The 8,737-nt window shown below is 38.3% G+C and overlaps 1 long non-coding RNA gene across 2 annotated transcripts; it reads left to right on the top strand.

Annotated features, from left to right (window-relative positions):
* The first annotated feature begins 1,498 nt into the window (after positions 1-1,498).
* LOC150038950 (uncharacterized) lies at positions 1,499-8,416 on the top strand. 2 transcript variants are annotated; one of them, XR_016534582.1, is made up of 3 exons: positions 1,499-1,658; positions 2,139-2,309; positions 8,288-8,416. It is a non-coding gene; the product is annotated as an uncharacterized LOC150038950 (long non-coding RNA). The 2 variants fall into 2 exon arrangements; XR_016534583.1 differs by having other exon boundaries at positions 2,136-2,309.
* The last annotated feature ends 321 nt before the right edge of the window (positions 8,417-8,737 follow it).

Raw genomic sequence — 8,737 nt, 5'->3', positions numbered from 1 at the left:
AATTTATTTTATAATCTAGCTGAAGGAATAAGAACTACCAAAGCTATTAGCTTTGCTTTATCTTGCCTAGGGATAAGCCAATTACTTTTCACATTTTTTTATTGAAAAGGTGATATACAGAGGGGTTACAGTTTCATAAATCAGGTAATGAATGCATTTGTTTTTGAACAGTATCACGTCCTCCCTCATTTTCTCTGGTTCCTGCAACTCCCACCCCCCACACCCAGCCAAGTTGTAAACAGTATCTATATGGGGTATCACAGTTTCATTGGATCATCCTTTGTCCCACCGTTTCTGTGAGTTCCCTTCCCTTCTCCGAAACAGATAAACATATACCAGAGAAAGGGTAGAGAAACAGAAAACAGTGACAAGGAAGAAACAAAGGGGGAGGTACAAAAGAAGAAAGAAATTACTGTAAACAGTACCCTAAAAGAAATCAAAACAAAACCCCTTGATACCATTCTTGGAGTTTATTTTGATGTGCATCATTTTATATAGGCCTCTGCCCAGAGGTCACAAACAAGGCCACACCAGCACAACTATGTTCATCCCAGGATTATTTACCATAGCCAAGATATGGAATCAACCAGAAGGCTCTCTGCAGATGACTGGATCAAGAAAATATACACACAATGGAACTCTATTTCCATCAGAAAGAATGCATTGCCCCATTTGTAAGGAAGTTGTGCTATATCTTGTTATTGAATTATAATAGGTGAAATATCCAAAGGAACATTGGTTGCTCCTTCATTTGTCATAACTAGCGGCTAGCAATAGTTCAATCCAATTACTGTTAACAGTAACAAATTTCTCAAAATCCTAGCCTGTAGATGTTGTTTAATGAAGGTTTTGGCCTTGATGTAGAACTTGGTGATAACTCCCTCGGTCTGTCACTCCATGGAGCCCTCATTCTCTACCTTCCAGGTAACACAAGCATTTTTCCTTTTTACCTTGAGTTTTCTTTTTTTAAAAAAAAAATTGTGTTATTGCCGGGGTAATGTATAGAGGGGTTACAGTTACATTCATTAGGTAGTGGGTGCATTACTTCTTGAACACTGATACCCCTTCTCATGTTTTTGTCCCATTTTCCCCTTTCCCTTCTCTATTTCAAATAAACAAATAAATAGTTATACAATATATCAGGTAAAAGTCAAATACATTAACCATATGAAATTAGCCATAAGAGAAAAAAGGGAGAAAAGAAATAACATAGTACATTAAGAACAACAATCACAAAGATAAACTTCTAGTATCCATATCCTAGTTCTCTTTGCTTAAGTAGAGTTTAAGTTCAGAAAAGACAAAGTAGGGTCTCACTTCATTTTCCTCCAGCTCTGGGCCTTGAACTCAGTGCCTCTGTTCTCACTCAGAATGCTTGTCACAGTTTGTGCTTTGACAGGGTTAAGCAATCTAAATTCCCCTACGTCACAGACGTTCTAAAACATAATAAACAGAAATGATACTAATAAGCCAAAAAGAAATTCTAAAATTTCTAAAGGCTTCTATAACTTTCCAGTAAGAGGGTACTTTATCTTCTAAGAAGGTTAATGATGAGGTTTTTCACTTTTTAAAATCAGCGAGATGTCTATTTGTTATAAAATACAACTGACCATATCTTAACTACTTGAATCATCATGATCAAAACTCCAGAGTGGCAGGTATCAAGGAGTGCATCAGAGATCAGATTTTTAGCCTCTCAGCCTTTCAGGAAAGGAAAGGAAAAGAAGAAAGAGAGAAAGAGAGAAAAGAAGGAAGGAAAGGAAGGATGGAAAGAAAGAAAGAAAGAAAGAAGGAGGGAGGGAGGGAGAAAGTAAAAAAGAAAGCATTTTTGTAACTTTTAGAAGTTTAAGTATTAGGCCATTATACCATTACATTCCAATTTATGGTGATGTAACTTTTTTTTTTCCTCAGGCCTTTTTTTTTAATCTGAAAAGTTAGGAGTGTTCTTGTTGCCATTCTTGAAAACTCTTGTTATTATATTTTCTCATGTCTTCTCCCTTGGAGCTGCATTTTAAGGGCTGGGTATTGTTCTTTATCTATGGTGAGGCTGGAGAGAACATGGATGGATATAACGGGAAGAATTAAGAATAGGCTTTCATGGATGCTAGCTTCTGACTCATCTTCTGTGATTCCAGTAGATAATCTGTTTCAAAGCCAGCTTCACTCAAACAAGTGTGTAGCCCACCATCCTAAATGAGTCTATTTCTTGTTCCTGAAAAAAAAAATAAAGAGGGGAAAAAAAGGCAGAAAAGTCTGACGTACTCCATCTTGAAACTGGAGTAAAGGTGGTCCCTGAAATAGCAAATCAGGTAAGAGGGAATAAGTGGGAAGATCTGTCTTCAAGGGCTGGAGTGTCAACAACGACAATGGCTGGGGCACATCTGGAGTCCAGGGCACTGGGCTGGGGCTCCAGCTGACAGTCAGTGTGGATGCTCACATAGGGAGCAGGACTTAGTCACAGAGTCAGGCAAGGACTGCCACTGTGAAGAGAATAGAGATAGACAAGCCACACAAGTTCCAAAAGCACTACAAACATACTAGGAGTTTCAGTTATCTTCATTTGTCTCCTTCTTGACAGTGCAGAAAGGTGATTTCCTAAGTTAATTTTTAATGTTGGAAAGAACTCGTGAGTTTCTTATATGTCGATTCTGGAATTATCTTTATGAATCACATTGCACTCCAATATGAGGATTGAGTTGTTTCTACTTTGATTCCAAACAAAATACCTTTAAAAAATTATTAGCCTGTCTTCATACATGTTTTTTATTGAAGAGGGGAAACAATGAGAATGCTAGAAACATACAGAGCCCTGTGTGGTGATAAACTCCAGTAATTTCAGCATTCGGGAGGCTGAGGATGGAGGATCATTATTAATTCCAGGCTAGCCTGAGCTATCTAGACCCTTTCAGGATCAGCCAATCAACCAAAGTGAGCAAACTACAGGCAGAAAAGTTAGAGTCCTGGCTTAAATGGTACAATGCCTGCCTATCAGGCACAAGCTCTGAGTTCAAAACCCCAGTAAGTATACAACAGTGAATCCGCAATTACCTAATTTCATCATTAGCTGCAACCAACACATCCTTTGGACACATCCTTGGCTAAGACTCCCTGTAAATAGCTTCTAAGATCATGAAAAAAGGCTCATTTTTCTCTTCATCACCTGCTCTCAGGCTATGATTCAGTTGCCACTATATTGTCATTGGGTTCAACTCAAATCCATCCTGATGGTCTGTCACCTGCTTGTGTTTCCTTTTATCTCATCACTCCTCTAGGTTATGCTGCTGAAATCCTACTAACATGTCCTTCTGCTTTCCAAACACCCATGGGGTGATTAAACTTGTTCCTTTCTCAAGAAAAGGATATTTGCAGAAATGCTAAAGATATATCATGATGCCTTTCTGAATTTAAGTCACTCCCATAAGTGGTTTGGCTCTCCTAGCCTCCTAAAGGTCACCTGTGTGGTTATTTGCATTCATTGTGCCATCAACAAATATAAATTAAGCCACCTGCAAGAAAAGGAACTTTAAATTTAGGCAATGGGCATAGAGTAGGCCCAGAGGATCCATTTCCACTAAATGAGGCTATAAAAGCTGCACATGACCTAAGCATTCTTCTGCCCTCCAAAACAAGGCTCAGGATGACAGTAAAGCCAAGAAAACATACTACTAAGAAGGAAAGAAAGGACAAGACAAACCATCAGCTGACTTTGTTCTTGCATACAACAAAATAGAGATAAAATACAGGGCTGCGAAGAGCCACTGGTCTGATACAATAACTTTACAAACTATTTCTCAGATGGTCAGATATTTTATACACACACACACACACCATTGTCATGGTAAAATATTTCTAAAATGTATTGGCAGGAGGGAAGGTGCAGTCTCAGAAGACACAAAGTAAGTGCTCCCAAAGGGTTATGCTTAGACACCTTATAGCTTGTGATTTTTATTTTCTTTACCATAGAACCTGGGTGTATAAGCATATATACAAGGGAACCTCTGAAGAATATTTTTCCTAGTAATATATACAAAATGACCCCAAGTAAGTCTGAACAGTAGAAGATCTGAGCAGGCTGGAAAGTCAGCTTGACGGAATAGGGGGGAGTTGGTGGATAAGAAATAAGACAATATTAGGTATTTGATATGGAGCCATTTATTGTCTTCCTTCTTTTGAGGAATAGTGTGGGGGTGTTGTCATAATTGCTTTCCTTAGGCATTTTTTTGAAGAGCTTTGTTGTTTCTCTTTTATTAATTAACCATGAAAAAATAAGTCCTCTGGGTATATTCCTACTATTGAAAAGGTAGATCAGTTGTGTGTTTTTCTAGTCCAACATGATGATAAATTTCAGCATACCATTTATGAAAGCAGGTTTTTAGTGCCTACCCATGTACAGGAATAGTGCTGAAAACAAAGGTAAATAGGCTGCTATACACTGGGGTTTTGCAATATTTGTCATAGGCTAAGTGACAATTGGAATTTCCAGGGGTTGCAAGTATAGCATGGTGGCCTGCGCAAGACTCCCAGTATTCAAACCAGTATTAGACCCAGTATTCAATTCCAAGAAGGGGGACAAGGGGATTATATCCTGGAACCAGACAGACATAGTAGCCAGTGTTTTAAAATCTGCCCAACCTCAGAATCCTTTTTCTTGCAGAACATTACATTTGGCGAAGCACACTTGAATCAAACACTGCATCAAACAGGATTCAAAATAAATGTTTATTAAGGCAGAATATCTTGTTGCTCCTTCAGTATCTGGTCTCCAGTGATTGCAAGTTTATCCTTTTGCTTTCTTCACAGCGAAAGGACCCAGTGCACATGATACTTTGTGTGGTTTGATTAGACAGAGAATGATACCACTACGTGTTGTCCTTAATGTACTATGTTATCTCTCATCTCTTTTGCTGTCCCTTGGTTATCTCATATTGTTACAGTACTTTACCTTGTTATCTGATATATTGTATATATGCTTATTTGGTTATTTGAAATAGAATAGGGAAGGGGGAAAAACAAGATGAGGGGCGGGGGTGGAGGGAGGGAAATGGGGACCAAGACATGAGAAAGGGTATCAATGTTTGTGAAGCAATGCACCTTCTATCTGGTGAATATAATGTAACCCTTCTATTAATTACAATAAAATATACGTAAAAACATGCATCTCTATTAGGGAAACACAATATGGGGAATTCAGTGAGGGTTGCCAGTCTTTCTTTGGCAGAAAGCAAAAATGAAAGAAAGAAAGAAAGATAGAGAGAGAAAGAGAAGAAAAAAGAAGACAAGAAAAAAGAAAAGACAGTTACAATGTGTCCTGGGGTAAAGTTTTGTATTGGGATTTTCTTACAAAATTGAACCTGTTCTTAATTATTGTCTTGGGTTTCTTGATAATCTAAGAGTTCATAAATGAGCTTTTACTTCCAATGAATGTGTACCTACATGTGAATAAGCAATAGGTAATGATACCATCTTGGCCACCCTGGACCCCAACCCTCCTACCTATACTTCTCATGCTACCGCGGGTACAGTACCACTATGTACCACTATGCTTATTTGTAGAGATGAGAGTCTCAGTATGGTTTTTTCCCTTGGCTGACTTTGAAATTTTGATCCTCCCCAGATGTACTTTCCAAGTTGTTAGGATTATAGGACTAAGTCATTGTACCTGACTTGAATCAAGCAAGCAAGCAAACAAACATTTAGAGGAAACTTAGAATGTGCTGCGTTTCATTTGCAGCCTTCAAGAGTAATGTGTGTGGGACACAGGAAATGCGGTGAACTCCTCTGATCCTTGTTTTTGTGTTGTTTTTGTTTTTGTTGCTCGTGGGACTTGAACTCTGAGCCTGGGCACCGTCCCTGACCTCTTCTGCTCAAGGCTATTGCCCCAGCCCTTGAGCCACAGTACCACTTCCTGCTTTCTGGTGATTAATTGGAGATAAGAGTCTCATGGACTTTACTTCCCCGGGCTGGCTTTGAACTGTGATCCTCAGATCTCAGCCTCCAGTGTAGCTAGGATTATAGGCATAAGCCACTGCACCTGGCTAATCCTTGGTATTTTAATTTGTTTGTAAGTGATGACCTGCTTATTTACTAACCTCTCAGGTGACTCTAGAAGTCATAAGAAAATGATTAAGTGCTATTGTAATGTTAATTTTAATTATTTTTATTTTAAAAGAAGTCTCTCATTTCTCTTTAAGGAAAATGAAATGGTTAAATAGGAATACCTAGACTATTGAGGTTGGAGAAAAAAAATTCAACAGTTAACCTAGAACTGTTGAGGATGGAGAAAAACAATCAACAGTTATGGAAGGATGTTGACAAAGGAAACAGAAAAATGACTTGGTTGTGGAGAAGGGTCTTGCAGGCCCAACTGTGGAGAACTTTTTCTGCTTCCTTACCACCCAGTCTGCTTAATTCAGAAACACATCCATTTTAAAAATTTCCCTCTTGTAAATGATTACAAGTAAGGTAACAGATCTACAGAAATATCAATATCAAATACTATATATGTAAATATATAGTAGTTGTTAAAACACATGCAGGTGTGTACGAATGAAGGAGAAAAAGAGGAAGGAATACATTTTTACTTGCTTTGGTTTTAAGTTAATATTATCATAGGGGAAGAGAAATCTAACAAGGATTAAAAACTCAGTCTTAAATGCTCTCTCCCAGATCCTTTCTCTCTGCTTATCAACCAGTGAGCTTTCATAGAGCCCCCCTTAGTTAAAACAGTTAAACAATATAGTTGGATGATCATATCAAGCAAATATCTTATACGTTTATGGGATAGATGTGATGAAGGTTTAACTCCGGTTCTGACAATGTTAATTCAAAAAAGGAAAGATCACTCGGGAATGGTGCCCTTAGAGAAGTCTTATGAAGGAGGGGGTCCTGGGATTGAACTTGAAAATACTTTGTGGTACAGTTATGAAAGTTATGAACTTGCTCTATCTCTTCACATTAACCCAGTGAGGTTAATCTCTTTCCACACGTGAGGAAACAGCTCAAGCAGATTAGTCTTCCGTCAAGGTCACAGAACTGAAGTCTATCTACCTACAAAGGTCTCTCCTCTACACTGTCTTTTCTCTAATACACCAGTTGTAGCAACAGGGTAAAAGCCAAAGATGGCCTTTTTCTGGTCCAGGGCTACCTCCCCATATAAGACCCATCACCCCCCATGTTCCTCACTTTCGGTCATACCTTGCATTTTCAAAAGTCTTAGTAATGGACCTATGACATCCTTAGAAAAGTTTAACTGAAAATCATTTGATTGAGAAGTTATCTTCAAAAAGTGGGCAGTTCAGGACACTAGCAAAGTTGGTAAGTCACCTAGGGACTTACAACAGCAAGAGGCAATCGATGTCCCAGGAAGGAAAAAGCAAAGGACATCAGTAATGATTCTGAAGACTGAGTAGCTCTCAGTTATGGAAGAAGTCAAGCTTCAGAATAAGGAATTCTACACAGGCATTATCAAAACCACAGTGAACGTACATACCGTTCTCCCTAACTAGACCTTATTGGTGCAGGCATAATAGTGACACAATCCATAGAGGTTAGTCTTCAGGTAGAAAAAGGGCAGATCCTGGTGGTGAAAAGAGATACAAGTTCTAGGCTGCCCCTAGAAGCACAGCTGCCTCCCACAAGCCTGACCCACTATGTGGCTAACTGTTTTTCCTTATGAGTTTAGTTTGAGCACCACCCATATCTTGAGTTAAGAGTCTCTTCTGCGTCTGTCTGTGGGCAACTGTTTATTATTAGGCTGTTGGAATGGCCACAACTAAGCCAGATGTAGGAGGTCTAAGGAAAGAAAATGGTTACCTGAAATTAGCCTCAGGCACATAAGTAGGCTGAGCAAGTTGAACACCGAATGCAAAATCCATATTACTTTTAATTACTTTTACATTTTTTCCATTTAAAATTAGGAAAAAGTTGCGAGAATACCACAGGAAATATCACATTCTCCATTTACAGAGATTTACCAATTAATACTGTGTCTCATTTGCCTTCTCTCTGCATTTTCTCCCTCCTTCTATGCACACACACACACACACACACACACACACACACTTTCACTTTTCTCTGAAATAATTTCAATGTATATTTCCTGAGAACAAGGAAATTCTCTCATATACTTAGAATATAATAATACAATACTGTACAATATATAAGATCAACAATTTAATTATGTTGTGGGCTATAATACCATTACCTAGTTTACAGTGCATTTTCAAATTATGTCAATTGCGCCAATACTGTCTTTAATAGCCTTCTCATCTTCCTTTTCTCACTCCAGAATCCAATAGATGATCATGCATCGCAAAGGGTTTCTGACATCTTTCGTGTTCTTTTACCTGGAATATCTCACCCACCTTTTTGCATTTTGACCTTGACATCTTTGAAATGAGCAGGACACAATTTTGGCAAAAGGATCTGCAATCTGGCTTTGCTAGTCTGCATGCTGGTTTCTGTGTGGCTAGTTTTAACTTGGTTATGGCAGGAATGCCAGAAATGACATTGACATTTCATCCTTCAGGGATTTACATCAACTGTCAAACCATGTCTGTCCATGGGTTAAGGAGCGTCTGCAAGCTTTATTGTTTTAATTACTCTTGTAGATTTTTAAAAAGTTTGTAGAAGATATTTGGGCATTATCTAAATATATTAAATGTACTATCCTTTTTAACTCCAGGTTATTTTTGAAAAGGAAAAGGGGACAATCTCTTCTTTTGTTCTGAAGAATAAT

The sequence above is a fragment of the Megascapheus bottae genome, unplaced genomic scaffold (genome assembly GCF_031878675.1).
Source record: "Megascapheus bottae isolate mThoBot1 unplaced genomic scaffold, mThoBot2.hap1 H_2, whole genome shotgun sequence".
In the NCBI taxonomy this organism is placed as follows: Eukaryota; Metazoa; Chordata; class Mammalia; order Rodentia; family Geomyidae; genus Megascapheus; species Megascapheus bottae.
The sequence above is the reverse complement of the archived record's forward strand: the minus strand, read 5'-3'. Positions and strand labels throughout refer to the sequence as shown.